The 20174-nt window shown below is 47.6% G+C and overlaps 1 protein-coding gene across 1 annotated transcript in view; it reads left to right on the top strand.

The window, feature by feature from the left end:
- The window catches only part of HIVEP3 (HIVEP zinc finger 3), a 2131558-nt gene that overhangs the window by 1691364 nt on the left and 420020 nt on the right, over positions 1-20174 (top strand). The window contains exon 8 of the mRNA XM_086956857.1: positions 9767-9852. The gene's annotated coding sequence lies outside the window, so the exon portion shown is untranslated. The remainder of the gene's footprint in view (positions 1-9766; positions 9853-20174) is intronic.

Raw genomic sequence — 20174 nt, forward strand, 5'->3', positions numbered from 1 at the left:
TTCATTAGCTACATTGCGACAAACTACTCTTCTTAAATTGAAGCAATATTTGAATGATTCACACATGCCTGTCCATTGAAACTATGTACAATGGGTAGAGAAACCTGAAAAGAGTGCCTGCCCCCCCCCCCCCCCCCCCCCCACCCCACTCCCCGCTAGCAGAACCTCCTACTGGCTTGTCATCCACTTTCACCATCTTATTAATGATGCCAGAAAAACACTCTAACATCCATTCAGTAAATCTGAAGTTAATTATATTGTCACTTACTCAATCTTCAGACATCATATTCTGACATTTCCACTAAAGCCTTGAAATGCACTTCAAAATGCTCCTATCTTTATGAGCCTGTCTCAGTAATTTTGGTCACATGAGCTCGTGAATTTGCTCCCTTCAAATCACTGCCTAGGACATCACTTGTAGCTTCATAGACACAGTGGTGGCCGGCATGGCTCACAGGTGGCCGGGTAGGAACGGGGGTTTGCGGGTGCAGGGGGGTTGTACAAGGATGTGCAAAACAAACTTTTTTTTTTAATTAACTTACCTTCTTGCCGGGTCCCGCATACCTGCCCCATGCATCAGGCAGCACAGCCAGGCCCCACTGACCAATCATAACGCTGCAATGCAGCATTTTGATTGGTAGGCACCCAAGCTCCTGACCTGTCACATGCTGCAATGCATCATTGTGATTGTTTTTTAGCGTCCTGGTTTGACGCTCAACCAGGGATTGGAGGCCTGGGCATGTTCTCCATGCTGGCTGTAATGCAGCCTGCATGGAGAACGAGGAAATTGTGCATGACTGGTTTGGGCGGCCCGAGAAGGCCGACCAAACAGTCATTGCGCCCTTAGGAGTGGGTAAACTACTCCTCCCCTGCCCTGTTCTGAGACCAGAGCAGCCCCGCCCACCTGTAAAGAAGCACAAACATAAAATGATAATATTCATGTATAATGCTATGGCTTTTTTGTATTGTGGGTTTGTAATTGTCTTGTTTTATGATGTATTTTATGATCTATAGTGATTGAAATAAATTTCTTTGATTAATTTATTTAAAATGATAATAACTTAAAGTTATTATCATTTTATGTTTTCTCTTCTCGCACTGCTTGAAAGCAGTGGGGTGACGCTCCTCCACCATAGTGGAGGAGCCGCCACTGGGTGGACAGACCACTAAACTGGTTGTGTGGCAGGTACCCCACCTCCACCAACCCACAGCATTCTGCCCGCACAATTGAGATTTCCCTTCAGGTTTGGTGAGGCATTTTCACCAGAACTGTGCACGCCGACATGGCAGGGGCCCAGTGGCAGATGAACTGCTGGTTAAGGATCCCTACTCTAGAGACAGCGCTGACCCCACTGTCTGAAACCCGGAGGAACATTGTCTCTAAATAAAGCAGCCTGGGTGCGAGTGTGACAAAGTGCAACATCCCCTCGTTTACCACTCCACCAGACTCTAAGGGCCGCACCCCCTCCACACCCTTCCGGAACGGTGTAGTTGTTTTTTTTTTCAAACAATGTAGGTATTGCTTCCAAAATATTTTGCTGCCTTGTCCATTTGAAAATGTATATTTTGTTTGTGGGATTCCAAAAATATATTTTATGCAGATATGTGGGAAACCACTTCCGTTTCACTTGCCCTGAGTACACAACTGAGTAAATAAATATAGACTAGACTGAAAGTTGGCAACCTGTGCACAAATAAAGCAGGTTTAATTTTTGTAGTTTCTGTTTCTTCTGAGTTCCCGGTAATTGTGCTAGCAAACACTAAATAATGCACCAGTGGGATGCCTTCCAAGCCTTTGCTCTCGCTGTGTCATACTGTGCACCCTCCTTTGTCGCTGAAACATATCCTACAGAGAGATATTGACGAGAAAGGACACACCACACTCTTCATTAAAAGGTTTTTCTGACAGCATATTGAGAAGTGAACGTTGAACCGTAATTAGTATGATTATCTATATTTTCAGGAGTTTTTGCAGTTTATGTAAAAGCGAGGTTTTATAGTCTTAGACCAACATTGGGCGCTAGAGGCAACCTGGTTATCTCCACCTCCCTCCCCCCACATATAAATGTAGCCCAGATGTTCTCCCTTGTCTTGCATTCCTGTAGCCCACTGGTTCTACATTGTCTCCCCTTCCTGGAGCCCACTACTTTTACCTTGTGTCGTCTTCCTGTAGTCTACTAGTTCTACCTTGTCTGGTCTTGTCCAACTGTAGCCAATCAGTGTTCCCTTGTCTCGCCTTGCTGTAAAATACTAGCTGTAATTTGTTTTGCCTTTCTGTAACCAGTTGTTCTACCTTGTCTCCCCTTCCTGTAGCCCAGTAGTTTTACCTTGTATCGCCTTCCTGTAGTCTACTAGTTCTTTTTTTTAGTTTAGAAAGCTTTATTGAATAAGTTAAGCATAGTAATACATCAGTACAAAAGAAAAACAATGCCAAAGGATAATGGAACAATATTAAAATAAGCAAATATACAATCCGATCCCAAAAGAGAGATATATAAAGTATACAAAGGAGAAAAGCTTTTTTAACGTATTTTTTTGTGGGGGGAAGGAGGAAAAGAGAAAGAGGAAGAAGAGAAGGGGGAAGGGAGAGAGGAATGGCATTGTAAAATACAGAATCATTAATGAATGTTCCGAAAACAATTGAAAATGAAAAGCAAATCAGAAAAAAACACTGAGATATTAAAAAGGAGAAGAAGGGAAGTTAAGGGGCATGTCTAGAAAGAAAATTGGTTAAAGGAGACCATAACAAGTCATTTTTGATTAGTAGAGGTACTGTGGTGGCAAAAGCACGATCAAGTCTGTGATGATGACATAGTAAGTTCCACCAAGAACTGTACAACATTTTTGAAGTATCCATCCAGTTGGTTGTGATGATCTAAAAGGAAATGGCTATATAGAGATGTATAAATGTACGTACATTACATTGAACATTCCATATAGGTGAAGAGCCACCCAAAAAAATATGTACAATTTCAAAAGGAAAGTCTGTGTCTAAAATGTCATTTAGTTTTGACCAGATGCGAGACCAAAGTTATTTAACCAGCGGACAATGAAAAAACATATGGAGGAAATCACTCTCAGTATACGAACAGGACCAGCATTTTTTTGATTAAAATAATTTAAATTAATGGAGATCAGAGAGAGTGAAAAAAAGTCTATTATAAAAAAATGTATATAGTCTATGTGGTGCTAGCTGAGCGGGAGACAGTATGTATTTTAGACCAAATAGAGTCCCAGACCTGGAGGGAGAAATCATGGGCAAGATCTTTTTCCTATAAAAGTTCTAATTTAGATTTAGACCTATCAACAGATGGATGGGAAAGTAATTTTTAAATGACAGCAGCTTTAAAAGGAATAGAAAAGTCTGGTAAAGGGGAGAGGGTGGGAGCAGTAGTGGACAGGGAGCTGTTTTAGGTAATAATAGAAGCTAAGGAGCTCTTTAACAGGGGGAATTGGGAAGAATGTGTGTTAGAGATATTAAATGAATCGCAAATTTCTGAGAAATCTTTCGGGAATTGTCTTTAAGTAAGTGGTTGTAGGTGATGATACCCTTGTCAATCCATTCCTTCCAGAATAATGCTCTGTTATTAATCTCTAAGAATTTATTATACCAGATCGGAGTTTGGGAGTGAAGTTCTGCTGGCGAAAGAAAGAAACTGGACAATGAGAGGGCAAGAGCTTTGAAGTAATTAAATATGGGGGTGAGAAAACGCTTCAGGGGCTGGGTTAGGCGAATGGCTGCAAAAAATTAAAAGGGCGAGGTCTAGTAGTTCTACCTTGTCTCGTCAACCTGTAGTCCACCTGTTCTCCTTTGTATTGCCTTCCTGTAGAATACTAGTTCTAATTCCAAGTAGCAGCTGGCAGGGAATGGGTGTGGAGAGGCAGGGGGTGTTGGTGGGGGACAAAATACCCAAAAAAATACCACTTACCTTTTCGTCCGGCCATTTCTCTCCTCCGCGAGTCCCGGAACCAGGAAGCACACATGCTCCCCTAAGCCAAGTCTGAGCGATGTGGTTCGACCGATGTGGGGCCCCTGAGCTAGTCCCGATTCTGTTACGTAAAAACACAAGTAATATCTATCCTTGTGCTCCTGGTCTAAGAGCAGATGTATGTTGCAGCAATGATTTCCAGGTTGGGTGAAAAACGACAAGGGAAAGAAATCATTACTGTGATGTACACCCACTCTTAGATCAGGACGGCAAGGATAGATATTACTATGGCGGGGAAATAGATACGGACGAAGCACACATGTTTTGGCGATGTCCCGCTATTCAATCGTTTTGGGAGAAAGTAGGTGAGACGATCTCCAGCATTATGGGGTTTGAAGTCAAGGTGAGTCTCCCTCAGTAATTTTTGGGGTAATCCCAGACGAGTATATAATAATCAGGCTCTCTAAAAAGCATAAAACTTTAATGTTTCTTTTAATCTTACTGGCACGTAGGGAACTGTGTATTTAGTGGATTTTACCTGTCCCTCCGTTAGAGAGTGAATGGATCAACTCGATACATAGGGTTGCTAAATTAGATAGGGCAATACGCGTAACAAAAAAAACAAGATTTGGGGATTTATGGGACGAATATTGTAAATCTAGATAAGGGTATAAGATAGGCCACAAAAGCCAGGGCCTACTAAATATACTTTAATTTTTTTTCATCTTGGTAGCTTTTTTCTTCTTCTTTTGGTTGAATAGCTTGAAAGCAGGGTCTTCTACGATAGGGTATTCTTTCTCTTTTCCTTTTTCTTTTATTAGATGGGTATTCTTTCTCTTTTCCTTTTTCTTTCATTAGATTATGTTTAGCCATACAAGCCAGGGAAAGTCCATAAGGTCTGGACTGGTAATCCAGGTGCAGAATACTCTGTGGGACCTGTTATATTCGAGAGGGGGACTGGAAGGCGGAGATATAGACTATGAGGACAATGGTTTAGGCCAGGTGAGGACCCGAGTGTCGAGAACATGCCCTCTGTGTACAGAGTGATCAGGAGCCCTCACTCTGGCGAACCTAAAGCCGTAAGACTCCTGGGTTTCCTCCTCTGTGTGTCTTTTCTCTGCTTTCTTATCTGAACTCTTAAGTACATATTGGCTGAGTTAACAGAATCATTGATGAAGGATATTATTGTTTTGGGGTTCTTGTTTTGAATCAGAATCTTGACGCCTTGAATTGGCTGAATACCTCCTGTTATCACATTTGCCCTAAAGAGTTCCACTGTTATGAACGAAACGTGTTGGCTGTCTTCACTGCCTACATGTGATGCTTTTCAAAGAAAAGAAAATGAAGACAAGAATTATATTGCTATTTGGTTTATTGTTGCGGGGCACCTCTATGCTTCACATTGACATTTATAACCTGTTTCGGTTAATGCACCTTAGCAACAAGCACTTGCATTGTGTGCACACTAACCCGGGGCCACAGCTCCGCTCCGCCAGTGGAGTGTGCGGAGATTTGCCTACTCGAGTATAGGGCAAATTCCTAATCTGCAGCGGAGCGGAGTTGGCCAGCCCCGCCTATTAAAAAATTAATAATACTTTATTAAAACCCAAAAAAGAAACACTTACCTGTACTGCTGGCGTCCCCGGGCTGCCCTCTCCTTTTCCTCGCCGTCTTGGGTCGATCAGCTTACGAAAACTGCGCATGCGCGCACGCATGTGCAGTTTTTGCAAGATGATTGACCCAAGTAGGAGACGGCGAAGAAGAGGAGGAGGGCAGCCCGGGGATGCCGCATTACAGATAAGAGTTTATTTTGGGGTTTTAATAAAGTATTATTAATTGTTTAATGGGCGGGGTGGCGGAGCAGTTCCACAGCGTTTGTTCCCAACTCCGTGGACCTCCGCGTAGTCCCGCTCCGCCCATTGGTATACACTTATGCTGACCTACCAGGCGCGGTTCGTCCATTGGGGCGTGGGGGCGTAGCCCCTCCTGCCCAACGCCGTCCGCAGCTCCCTCATGACAATCATGTCAATGAATCAACATGACGTCATGTTGATTCATTGACATGATTGTACAGACGGAAACACAAGTACGCATGCGTGGGGACGGAGGGTGAATTTTTACCCGCGCCCACGCATGCGCACTTGTGTTTTGGCGGCGTTGCGCATGCCCATCAGGAGCCCTAATGGGCGTGCTGCGGGCGAGAGGGTACCTGTGCCCCTGGCGCCACGATTGGCCAGGGGCGCTGTGAGCCTGTGACGTGTGCGGAACCGGCAGCAAGGTAAGAGTGTGTTTTTCGGTGTTTAGCTTGCACAAATGACTTGCGATAGTTCAGTGTGTTAACCCCTTCGCTGCTGGCCCGTTTCCGCCGCTGTGCGGTAAACAAAATGAACAGGGGCGGGCCATGACGAACCCCAGCCGTCAACAGCACACGAGCACCGTAGTGCATGACGGCTGGGGTTCGTCATCAGCATACAAGGGGTTAAAGCATCTGCTGCAGAAATGTGTAAATACATGAATGATGGATGGATGCAGGGTGGGTGCATTAATGATTGTTCTGTGGATGGGTGGGTGGATGGGTGCATGGATGGATGCATGCATGATGGGTGGATGGATGCATGAATGATGGATGCAGGATGGATGGGTGGGTGGATGGGTGGATGCATGAATGAATGATGTATGGATGCAGGATGGATGGGTGGAAGGATGGGTGGATGCATGCATGATGGGTGGATGCATGATGGATGGATGGATGGATGGGTGGATGGATGGATGGATGCATGAATGATGTATGGATGGATGCATGGATGCATGCATGATGGGTGGATGCATGAGGGATGGATGGATGGATGGGTGTATGGATGGGTGGGTGCATGAATGAATGATGTATGGATGCAGGATGGGTGGGTGGATGGATGGGTGGATGCATGAATGATGTATGGATGGATGCATGCATGATGGGTGGATGCATGATGGATGGATGGATGGGTGCATGAATGAATGTATGGATGCAGGATGGTTGGGTGGATGGATGGATGGATGGGTGGGTGCATGAATGAATGATGTATAGATGCAGGATGGGTGGGTGGATGGATGGGTGGATGCATGAATGATGTATGGATGGATGCATGCATGATGGATTAATGCATGCATGATGGATGGATGGGTGGGTGGATGGATGGGTGGGTGCATGAATGATGTATGGATGCAGGATGGTTGGGTGGATGGATGGGTGGATGCATGAATGATGTATGAATGGATGCATGCATGCATGATGGGCGGATGCATTATGGATGGATGGGTGGATGCATGAATGTATGATGTATGCAGGGTGGGTGGGTGGATGGATGGGTGGATGCATGAATGATGTATAGATGGATGCAAGGTGGTTTGGGTTCGCTCACCGCGCTCGATCGCTGCGGTGCAACATGCAAATTAGTTTACGCCTCACCACTTTCAAATGTCACCAGCCGCCCCTGTGACCTACATGTTTGGAGCACAGGTCAGGTGCAGTCCATAGGGTCTGCTGCTTTCGCTGTACTATTAACAGCATGCCCTTCATGCTGTCCCCCCACTACCCCCACCATCCTGAACTGGCAGTCTCGCAGACATTCACTTTCCACCTGAGAACGGGCTGAAACTGACTTTTTTTATGGTAAAAAAAAACTGCCTGGTGAAGCACTCAGTAAATGCCGGTCTGATAAAATTATTCCCCATTCCAGTGGAAATTCGCAATGGCTGGACTTTGCTGTGGAGATGCTGACCAGTAACTTCAAATCTGGTATCTCCACAGAAAGGTCCTGTCAACTGCTAAAGATGCCCTGCGTGCAGTGCTGCTTTGAGTGGAGTTATGAATAATGCAGCATTCGAATGTATTTGTGGATCTGTTGCTTTGTAGACAAATAAAGGTCAAATACTTTGGTATAACATGGATGTGCAGAACTGATCGACACACATATATTAAAAATGCACTTATAGGTGTGACATTTGATATGCTCGTTATGCATTGCGGCGATGGAGCAAGGGTGATGCAGTGAGCGTTGTAAGGTGGGTGGAAAGGTGAATAGATAGATACTCGTGGGTGAGTGAGCGCTGCAGCCGGAGGGAGAATAACCGGTTCTTGGAGGAAGGGAGGCACATGACCGTGAGTGAAGGGAAGAGCAGAGGGGTGGGGTGCTCTGACAAAACACAAGCAGAACTGGGGAGCGTGGTCAGGAGAAACGCGAGCCCTCGGCTAGAGGGCATGGCTGGGAGAGGTGCGGGAGCGTGGGTAGAAGTGATGCAGAATTGCCTGGGGTGGGGGGGGGGTGAGCTCTTGGTTAGAGGAGAGAGCTGGGAGAAAGAGGGGTGTTCACAGCTAGGAAGGGTATGGAAGCTCGGTTATGGGGAGTAGTTGGGAAGGTGCTTGTCTGTACTAAAGAATAGATGATAAACATGAGCGCCAATAGTTTGTGTACATATGAGGAGTAAGGCATCTTTCATTTCAGGAGAGTTGGTATGTCCGAGAAGCTTGGTTGCCTCCCACAGGTAGAGATTTACTAGCAGGTAACACTTTGCAGTAGGTGCATTAACCGACGGAGCTATCCCACAGCGGGAGAATGTTCTCGTTATTGGGCTAATTGTCTGTCTGGGAAGCCCAGCTTCCCAGACAGACAGTTAGCAGAATTCTCAAACAAGTACGTTAACCGAATGAACTATCCCACTGCAGTATAGTTTACTCGCCTCTCCTGTCCCCGGATCTCTAGAGAACTCTGCAGCAGATGCACTAACCCCAGGGCTATCATTCATCATTGGAATGTCTTAATCATTGGTAACCATGGGTGTGGAACTTCCATGTCCCCAGAGCCACAACAGTCTACCTGCACTCGGCAGCAGCTGCATCAGTGGCCAGTTTACAAACCCCGTACCCCAGGCATCAATGCATTTCACAGGCATTTACTATATGTAGATTTACCAACTAATCTATCTACGCCATGGATAGCTCCTAGACCTAGCTTTCACCCCAAGCATTAAGTTTCGCAAGACCCCGTGATGTTCAGCAGCTCTCTGAGCATTATGCCCCTGCCAGAGTGCAGTACTGCGCAGCAGGTGCACGAACACCATGAGCTGCCCCCGTGTTGTTCAGCAGCTCTCTGAGCATCATGCCCCTGCCAGAGTGCAGTACTGTGCAGCAGGTGCACGAACCCCATGAGCTTCCATGTTCCCAAGCCAGTCCTCCGACACTACACTCCAAGTTTCCAAATTTCGCAAGTGCGTGACGCTGCAGTAAAAGTCCCTCGCCAGTGGGCCGCTCTCCCGAGCCGGGGATTTGCTGCCCTCGTGTGCAGGTGCAGCACACCTCGCGCTCCCCGAGGTTGAGGGAACTATCCAGAGTGTCTCCTCGCCGCAGGGCTGCTCCAGGAGCACTGGCCGCCTGAGGCACTCTGCCGAGAGGGCACGAACCCTCCGAGGCGGAGGCGCCCTCGTTATCGGCCGGCCCCCAGTTCCCGCGCTTCAAGCGTAAACATGTTTCTGTTCCTAGGGTGCGCTGCCGCGCGAGCAGGGCAGACCCCGGGCCGAGGCTCGCGCCACGGGCTCCTAGGAGAGCGCGTGAACCCTCGGCGCCATTGGGCAGTCCCAGGCCCCGCCCCCAGGGCTCACACGCTCCCCGGGCCCCGAGCGCGCGCCGGGGGCTGAAGGATTCCCTTGTCCGTGCGCGTGCAGCCGGCGGCCGCCTGACAACAGGAAGCCGTGTGTAGAGTGAATGGAAAAAGTGGGTGGCACAGACTGCACAACTTCCCCTGACATCACTGCCCAAATAAGGAGCAGTGAACTCAAACTTCTCTCTCTCTCTCTTGCAGCCGCCGAGCGCTCCCCGCCACCTCCGAGGCCGACATGAAGCGCGCAGGGCTGCGGTGCGGGGCCGCCGGGCGCCGCGTCTGTGCAGGTGAGTCGGGCCGCCCTCCGGGCACACCGGGAACGGGCGGGGCTGGCCGGCCGGCGCCTCGGCAGGCCGGCGGGGGGGGGGGGGGGGGGGGGGGGAGGGGAGAGGAGAGGAGAGAGCCCGTCATGTGGTGTCAGGGATGCAAAGTCAAGTGTGTGTAGTCATGCTACCATTCACATGTCAGGCTTACGGGGACCACGTGTCAGGGCTGCAGAGGCAGTCAGTCACGTGTCAGGTGTGGAGAGTGTCATACATTCAGTCAGCTACGGGCCAAGTATGTCGTCAGACGCGTGCCATGCTTGCAGAATCCGTCATGGACAGGGCTCGCAGTCTGGCAAGCAGGGAAAGTCACACACGAGCTAAGTAGAGGCATCTGATTGCCAGGCTTACCAGTCTACCACATATCAGGCATGTAGAGTCCTTCTGTCTGGTATGGTGTGAGTCACGTGATGGATACAGCCAGTAGCATGCCTGACATGCAGAAACAACCACGAGTCATGCATGCATGGAGCCAGTCACATTCAGGCAGGTAGTCAGTCTTGTCTAAAGTATACAGCCGCCAGCCAGCTACATGTCAGAGTTGCAGAGTCAGTCACTTCATGCTTGCAGTCAGCAAAACAGCAACATGTACGGAATGCGGAATCAACCCTGTGTTAGGTGTGCACAGTTAATAATCTAGCACACGTGAATAGTGAACCGTGTGTCAGGCTTCCTGTGTTCACACTTGCTTTAACCACACCACAGACACGGAGTGACCCATATTACACACGCAGTCATTCACTCGTCATGCACGCAGATTAAATCACCTGCAGACATGCAACGTCAAAACCCAAGTATCACATATGCTAGGGCAGATGGCAGCAGCCAGATAAATACATGCCTATCATACGGTGGCCATCAGAAGCCCGCCGTGTAGTCAGTCTCATGTCAGACATATCAAAGCAATCTCAAACACAGAGTTTAGTTAGTCCCATGTCAGGTGCGCAGAGCTGGGCACAAGTGATGGGATTTCTTGGCATGCCATTGTCCATGCACGGCTAGTACAAACCGGGCGAAATACTCACATGACAAACGGGGGTTTCCCGGCATACCGGTGGGTTTGAGAGACCGTGAAAGATAGGGCAGAATCGGACGTGTGTCAGACGTTTAAAGCCAGTTTTATCAAACACAAGTGGCAGTGAGGTGCGAAGTGTGTGATTTTCCGACAAGGCATTGAATTTAGAAGTCTGGTGAGGTGGACAGGGTCAGTCACATGCAAGGCAGCTTGCGGTAAAAGTCATTGCCTCTGGACTTGAAGGCTGATGAAGAGTCGGGCACATTGCCTGGTACGCAGTGGCAGCGACACGCCATCACCGGTGGCAGTCCCTGTCATGCCAAGGCCACTGTATCTGAAAGGCTGCCCGGGCTGGGAGAGGGGCATTAGTAGGTCTGTGGTCAGTTAAGAGGGGTCTCCAGGGCATTCCCCGGGATTCCGTTTCTGCCTGCCCAGCTCGGGGTGTCAGCGGCGTTTGGCAGACGCTTCCCGGTATCAGTGGACGCTGCCAGGGCAGAGGGTTGTACGCGCTGCTCCGGGTGACAGCGTCTGACCCTCTCGCCTGCTCCCTGGTGAGGTCACTGTGTAGTGAGTAATGCGTGTGCACTCACGGGGTTTTCTGTCTGAATCTTGGCCAGCCAGCCTTGTGATTAAATTTACAGCTGCCCTGGGGCGAGTTATTAATTGGGAAGATCTGGGCTCGTGCGTGTCCCAGTGATTGTTGTGGATGCCGGGGTGGCATTAAAAAGCCCATAATTGCACTCGATAGCCCTGGGTGGTACTCTCGAGGCTGGGTGCCACACAGTAGTCTGGGGGTGCTACTAAATAAACTGGTTGGCACTGAATAGCCTTGAGTACCGCGCTAGCACTCGAATGCCACTGACTGAACCTGGAGGTCACATTGTATTCCAAATATATCCGAGTGGCACCCTGGGGTGGAGGTGTTGTAACTTAGGCTTCCAATGAGTTTCTCTGTGCCAATCACCTGCCCTTTGTCTGGGAAATTAACGCAGAGTGCAGAAGACCGTATGTAAGCGTGGATCCCTCCGCCCGTGGTTGAGTCAAGGACAGTCGCAATAGGGGTGCATGGAGCCCCTCTCCCCCGGAGGCCATGGTGCCACTGCACCTGCTACACCAATGATCGCTAGGCCCTTGAAGGGGTTCCTGACCCAGACTATGGCACATTCCACCGCCGCTGCAGGTGTGTGCACCTGCGCGTTGGGCTCTTAAAGCTGTCGGCCTGTGTTCGCGGATTCTGTGTAGCCCCCGCAGTACATTTTCTACGCAATACCCGCTCCCTTCGCCACCTGACGCATCCCTTGACTAATCGTGTGCAACTCTGCTGTGGTGCAGGACCTCTGTGCCCAACCTTCTTCTGCAGGACAGGGCAAACTGTGTGCGGACCTCTGCTGGGCTCTGCAGGGCTCGCGGTGTGCACCCCTCTCCTGTAGTACAGGACCCGCCGTGTGCTGACCTCTGCTGTGGTACATGAGCGCTGCTGTGGTGCAGGGCCGCAGTGGCCCCCTCTTCCGCAGTACAGGACCCACTGTGTTTAGCTCTGCTGTGGTTCTGGACTTGCCTTCTCCGTGCTTCTGCAGGACCCACGTGTGCACCCCTCTGCTGTGGCACGCGAGCTACTATCCCTCTACTGTGGCGCAGGCGCTGCCGTTTGCTAGCCACGTCCTGTGGCTCATGATTTGGCGTCGCTGTCCTCCCTGCTGTGGTACCGGACATACAGTGTGCAGCTCTCTGCGTCACCAACCCTCTGCTGGTGTACAGTGGATACTGTCTTCAGCACTCTGCGGTGGCTCCTGCCTGGGCTGTGGTACAGGTCACACAGTGCGCAACTCTCTTGTTACACGGGCCTTGCTGTGTCCATCCCTCATCTGTGGTGCAAGGCCCTATGTGTTGAATCCTTTGCTGCGGCATATGGCCCCCATGCACGACGCTCTGCTGTGGTAGAGGATCGGCGGTGAGTCTGTAACTCTGCTGCGATGCCGAACTCCGCGGGTAACCATCTGTGCTGTGGTACATAAATGGACACGCCCTACCTTCAGCTGTGGTACGGGACTCTAGAGGGCATCGCAGTGCTGTGGTACAGAATCTACTGTTCAAGGCCCGGACGAGGCCCATCGCCCCGGATCCAGAGTCTTTGGGAAGGACCCCAGACCCTCCAGTACGACCCCAAGCTGTGATGCAGCCCTGATCCAGCGGGTGAGTTGTCAGTTGTGGATGGAATTTGCCAATGGTTCCTCTCCGACGACAGTGTGTGATCCTGGCAGGGCATTCATTTCCTTTGCCGCCCTTCTCAGATCTGCCTACTCTGTGTGAACACTGACTGAAGCGTGTTTGCGCGGAATAGCCTTAAAGTTTAGGCCCTTCTGCGCTGAACGGAAGGAGCGCAGCTTCAGCACTCAGTTTAGGATCCAGCGTGTCGGTGGCTCGGCCCCCAAGAGGGTTCAGTCCCAGAGTTGTAAACTCCACGCGTCCTGTCAATCCAGTGTCGCCGTGCCTGCTCTCGGTCTACTTTTTTGGTTGGCATACAGCGCTTATGTCTTCCAGTGTTAACTCTGTTCCCTTTATTATTGTTGACTCGTCTCTGAATTTCTTGACTGCCAAATGTCTTCTTGTTGACGGTCATCAGGGGCTAACGTCTTCGGGGTCCGATAGCTTATGAGGATAAGAAGGGGCTGGACTGGAGCCCCAGGTAACAACACGCACACAGATGGGATAACATGTTTTCAGACTCTATGACAGCCTCAACAGACACACGAGTGTCGCGGAAGTGACGTGAAACAGCTGTACAGAAACCCTCATAACACATCTGGGCGTTGTATAGGAGACTAGACCTCATTTTACTCAGCCTCGTGGTACGGCTTGTCTTGCTATGCTATGCTCACTGCATTCATATAGCGCTTTCAGACAGGCGACTAGCGCCGGTCGTTGCCACTGTCTTCAGGCCAGATGGAGTCGGCTGAACCGGGGTAGGGCTTTCTCACCCCAGGACGGTGATCGGACAAGACAAGTACCCAGACTGGCTCTGTCTTCTTTCCCATCCCTGAACGAAGCCAAGGTTGGGATACATTCTCTCCTTTAAAAACAAACACACCGCCCACAGCCCTCAGACACCAACTACAGCGTTGCGGTCCATAGCGCTATACAAAAACCCCAAAATAAAATAATAAATGCAAATTAGTGCAGCACTCTAGTGCCTTTTGATCTACGTGAACGTTCGTATGGTTCCTCAGGTCACCCCGATCGGTTGTGCAAGTTGGTTTGCTTGTGATTTGTGAGAATTATTTTTTTAGGGGGCTTGTGTTGTAACATTGGTTCGTTTTGTAAAAGCAGTTTGCTGTAGATGTGATCGTTGTAGTGTCTCGTGTGCGGATCACTGGGTCGAAAAGGTTTCCCTTTTCTGAAAGACTGTCGGGTGTGACTCTGAAAGGAATGCACAATAACACCAATTTATGACATTGGTGCCGGAACACGTTTTTGACGAGGGGGGTGCTCGCAGAGACATTAGCGCTCTAAAATTATAGGGATTCTTAAACAAATCCTAGTGTTACCTAACAAGCGAGTGCAGCAAATTACCCCCAAAATAAAATGAAGTACCTGCGTTTGTGGGAGGGAAGAGCATTAGGCGAGGTGGCCTTTGTGAAAATGTGTCTCGAACGTGGATTGTGATGCATTGTTCTTAAAAATACGGGTGCATTATGCTATTTGTTACTCAACAAAGGAGTTATGTACATGAAACTATTATTATATCTTGGTGTTTTTAGCCATGCATATGCACACAAGAGTAAAATAAATACTTGTTTTCTCGCCCTACTTTGAAGCTTGCCTTCCACTACCTTCCAAAATTAAAGGCCCAAATGGGCCTCTCGTTTTTATATTTGCAAATGTTATAAATAAGCTAGTTTCACACTGGTTTGTTTCATGTGGTTCGTTCTTTCATCCTTCACAGAACCCGACCAGGAGAGTGACACACGTTTGTTAGCAAAGGGCAAACATACCCGACAAGCGCATGTGTGGTGGTTTGTTAAACGCTGTCCTTTGGGCTACATTTAAACACCACTATTCTTTCCTTGCATTTGAACACGCGGCTGATGCTGCCTCAAAAGGAAAATGATTTGAAGGCTTCCTTTTTTTCTGTTATTTTCCGATCTACCTCCAAATCTGGGGTGCTGCAGCCCCCGCCACACCCATAGCTCTTGTGCCCTCTTCTTCATGGTTTCTGTTGGTTGGATGAAGTGTATCACAGTTACTGGGGATTACCACAACAGTTAATTCTGTTCATGATGTCCCCATCAGCTTCCCACAGAAATGTGATTTTTTTTTTTTTGTTGAGCGGAAGTCATAATAATCCTGTACATGAATCTGCTAGAAAATTCAAAGAGCAACAACTTCCAAATGCCACACTGTAGATGTATTAACAGTGAATTTTATAGTGTAACTTCTTATTTTTGGGCAAGGAAACTAGGCTTTTTTGTTTCTGTGCAGAGTAACAATGTATAACCGTTGAATTTACTTCTTGCATTGAAGTATTCTTTTGACACCTTTTCCTGCTGAGCTTTCAGTTTGAGCTCAAGTGCTCTTCTCTCTGTTCCTCCTCTTCCCTCCAACTGTTTTGTTTACTCTGTTAAGCTTCCAGCGATACCCCCTCACCACTTTCCACTTTGTTATGCCTCCGACACTATTTCACCTGCTTTCATACATTTTAGTGCATTTCTCCAGCAAAGGTCTGACATTTTTAGTGCAAAAATTAAATTCTGTAAAGAAAAACGCACAATAATATCCTTCTATGCTTTTCGTTTCAAATGTCGTCTTCACATTTTTCTCGATTTGCCTTATCTATAGCTGTTTGAATTGTATCTTTTCCATTGTAAGATGCTTAGTTTTTAAATAAAATGCAGCTAGAGTTAAGGGTGTGTTTTCTTCAGACACCCAACTTCAGGTAGATGGCAATGGAAGCAGGGTACTGTTACGTGTAGACTTGACAATGTCCAACAAAGCAGTGTCTAACAGAATGCAGACTGAATTATATTGTACTATCAGTGACGGGGCCCCAAACACTCTTGGGTGAACGAGTACAAGGCTACTAAATTTGCTGTGCTTGGTTGGTAGAGCATGAGTTTATGTTGTGGCCAGTGCAGGAAACAGCATGGTGTCATGGGTGGGAACTAGAGGGCTGTTCCAATTATGTGGCGTCAAACTCATTCAAAATCGTAGCTACTCTTATGCATGCCGTTTGATGGTAGTTTTAGCAGGGCTCAGATGATGAACCATGGTCACGAGATCTGGAGCACCAACATGAATTTGGTGTGCCCAACCATATTTTTCTACCAGAGTCTTTATAACACTGTGTTCTCCTCTGCCAATGACACCATTAATATGTATTGTATCCAAGAGGTCTGCAGCTTAACTAAAATGATTTACAACAGTACATAGCTGTCAAGTTTCCCAGGTTCCTGTGTAATGTGTTGCTCCAGTCCACGTTTTTTCCTTTGATTTCTTGGACTTGTAGTCCGGTTTTTTTAATGGAATTAACAAGACTACAAGTACCTAAATTCAGAGAGAATAAAACCTGGACTGGAGCAGCACATTCCACCTGGGGCTGGGAAACTTGGCAGGGCAGACAGTCTTATTAGTCAATTATAGTCACGATAAACGGTTGTAACCGTCTTCATGGTTCTGTAGAACATGGGCTGGATTTCAGCCTCAAAACTAGAAAATGTACATATTTAGTATCTTTCATCAGAAACCTAAATAGCGCATGCAGATGGAGAGTAAGTTCATGAGCATTATCGCAGATTTGACGACTTCTAGGCCCTGTGCTCCAAATATTTTTCCCTGATATTGTGGAGACGTTATGATATGATGCACCAATTTGTGTTTGAAAGTCCCTTCTAGGCATCCAAAGATCAACTATTCCTCCTTACCCTTCCTTGTGATTAGAGGTATGTGAAATAGTGTAATTAGTTCATGATTTTTTTTCTTCACATAATTATACTTTCTGGTTATATATAGTTTTCAAGTAGTCTATGCTTACCTCGTGTAAAAGAGTCTCACGAGAGACCAGCAAGATATTCATGTGACTTTTTAAGTAAAGTGTGCACTCGTAAGTTATGTGAAACTGCCTAATGTGAAATTTAGAGACATTTACAAAATTTTGTGTAACTTTAAATTTAATGGATTTTGTTGGCAAAATTAACATTTCATCTGTGTGCAGTGCTGATTCACAAAGATCTGGGACTGATAAGACTGTAGCACTCCTGCTACACTATCATAAATTACCAGGAAAGAGAAGAAAAGACAGTACTGCCCTGATTCTGAATGTAACGCCACAATCCATTAGGAAGGGCGACCCAGGTTCATGAAACATTGGATCTTTGTATCTTATTTGGCATGGTTTTGAATGACCTTCTCTTCAGATTAATTTACGTTTTCCCTAAAAAATTACAATACAACATAGTCTATAATAACTTGCTTTTCAGTTAGTGTTTCATGTTCCGTTGTTGTTTTTTTTTCTAATTGCTATAAGTAACCAGTGTTACTACTAACCGGTTTATTGGTACCCAATTTACCAATATGGGGAGAAGGCTGAGTTGGACTTGTCAGGGTTCAAACACGTGATTTGCAGACCACAGCTTATGTCAGCTGCGGGTGTTTAACCCACCCAGTCTCATGCCAGCCTGTGCACAAGAATAGTATTGGAATCCATTTTGATTTTCTGGCACTGTTGACACTTTGAGTAGTCGCTGCATAGCGGATTTCTAATGAAGAAGACTGTGTTATACTTTGTAAACATCTAAAACCTGTGCTGATTAGCTCTACTGGAGAAGGAACCATATATATTTTGTGAAACTTATCAGCTCAAAGTGCAATTTCTGACAAGGTAATGCTGTGTTAATTGTGTAACAAAGACGTGTGCTTCCACAAGAATAGGGCTTACCCAGCAAGCAGCTCTTATTGTTTTCTTACCAATCGGTTTGACCCAGCCTGTTCTGGTGCTGGGTGTAGCTTGCCCTTTAGGTCACGCACATGCCACTGCAGTGCTATTGAACAATGTCTACTACATAATTGGAAAATGATGCGGTTTGTTCTTGTGTAGGATAAGTACACATGGGAGGAGAGCAGTCATGAGGAACTGTTGCTGTTTTCCAATTGCAGCTCCCCTCCCCTTTCCATCATTCAGAGAGTAGTTGTGTGTTTCAGGTCAGTGTGGAATGACTCGGGAAACGCTCATATGCATGCATTTTTAAATACCTTAAGATGACACTCCTTGGGGCGATGGGGATTTATTTTTAATTCTGAGAATGCATTTATTTGATTGCAGGTGATAAATGTAATATGCTACGTTGCCTGTCGCCTGAAGTGTAATGTGATTTGATAATTATTAAATAAATACCTCCACTCTCATTACAGCATGTCTACTCGGTGAGCTCAGATGTTGCACAAACAAACATTCCTGTCCAGCGCATTAGTTATGTGACAGTGCACACGAGCCAACAGCAATCCAGCTAGCACTTCTGTGATTGGTCCACATGTGTGGCGCCTGCATGTAAAATTATAACATGGTACGAGTATTGTCTCTAGCACAGCAATCCCAGCACCATAATCCTGTTCCCATGATTATTGCTTCATTACAATGACTCCAATATCACCTTGACACCACTACCATGGCACTGCTCGCGTCTCTATGCTACTGCCTTCTCACTGTAATGCACTTCCTTTAAACCTGCACTTCTGCCTCGCTTCTGGAAGAGACCCACTGCATTACTGCTGTCCACCATTGAACTGCAGAATCTTAGCACTGTATCACCTCATCCAGTATACGCCTCTATCCTCCGCAGCCCACTGCCAATAAGAACCACTGCTCCTCTCACAGGCATTGCAACCCCAACTTAACCACCACAATGCCACACAACACATATTTACTAGTTCTCAAAGACACACTAACACCACTCCAGCATAATGCCTTCACAGTTCCTTACAGACCACACTACCAAACTTCAGCCCTAGTGAAACGTCTCTGGCACCAAACGAACACTCTCAGAGCTGCACTGTTCTTCTCAGCACTGCACTATTAGTCCACGCCATGATCTTACTACCATTCCACTGCAAGACCACCTCATACAGCATAGTACTCTTCCACACTATCACCTTACCAATCCTCACCCCAAGGAAAACATCCTCATTCCAGCCCTCCAGGTATACGTCTGTCCGGCGGACCACCCATCTGTGCGTCCCTACTTTCATTGAGGAAGCATGTCTGCCAGTACAGCACCAGTAAGTGCATTTCCTCTCTATTCCCTGCTTTCTGCTCCCCAATCGCTTGCTCTGTTCTAAATTTGAACATCTACATCCATCCATCCATTCATCTATTCAGTTACACATAAACCTTGTATTCATCAATCAATTAAACATTTGTAAAGCGAGCTACTCACCCGTGAGGGTCTCAAGCCGCTAGAGGGAGAGGGGGTGTCACTGCTACTGTTCGAACAGCCAGGTTTTGAGATGTTTCCTGAAGGTCAGCAGGTCCTGGGTCTGCCGCAGGTGGATGGGGAGGGTGTTCCATGTCTTGGCGGGGAGGTGGGAGAATGATCTGCGTCGGTGGTCGTTCGGCGGGTGCGTGGGACGGTGGCGAGGTCAGTGGAGCGAAGCTGGCAGTTCGGGGTGTAGAAGGAGAGTCGTTCGTTGAGGTAGGCTGGTCCAGCGTTGTGGAGAGCCTTGTGAGCATGGGTGAGGAGTTTGAAGGTGATCCTCTAGTTGACCGGGAGCCAATGCAGGTCTCTCAGGTGAGTGGTGATGTGGCTGTGGCAAGGGATTCCGAGGATGAGGCGTGCGGAGGCATTTTGAAAGCGTTGGAGTCGTTTCTGGAGTTTGACCGTGGTTCCTGCGTAGAGGGCGTTGCCGTAGTCCAGTCTGCTGCTGATGAAGGCTTGGGTAACCGTCCTGGTTTCGATGGGGATCTATCTGTAGATTTTGCAGGGCATGGGGAGGGTGTTGTGCAGGAGAAGGAAACAGCGTTGGCTTGCTGGGTCATAGAGAGCGTTGAGTCCAGGATGAACCCCAGGTATTCATGGCTAAATCATCCATTCCTTCCTTCGCAGGCTCACATCCATACATCTATCCATCTGTCCATGCATCCACCTTCCTCCATTATACATAAATCCATCCCTCTTTCCACTCACTGACCATCCAACCGTGAGTTCATCCACCTTTTATGTGCATTCACATTTGATCAATATATTCATCCGTCTTGCTTGCCAGTTAACCCTCCATCTACTCA

The sequence above is a fragment of the Lissotriton vulgaris genome, chromosome 2_1 (genome assembly GCF_964263255.1).
Source record: "Lissotriton vulgaris chromosome 2_1, aLisVul1.2, whole genome shotgun sequence".
Taxonomy (NCBI): domain Eukaryota; kingdom Metazoa; phylum Chordata; class Amphibia; order Caudata; family Salamandridae; genus Lissotriton; species Lissotriton vulgaris.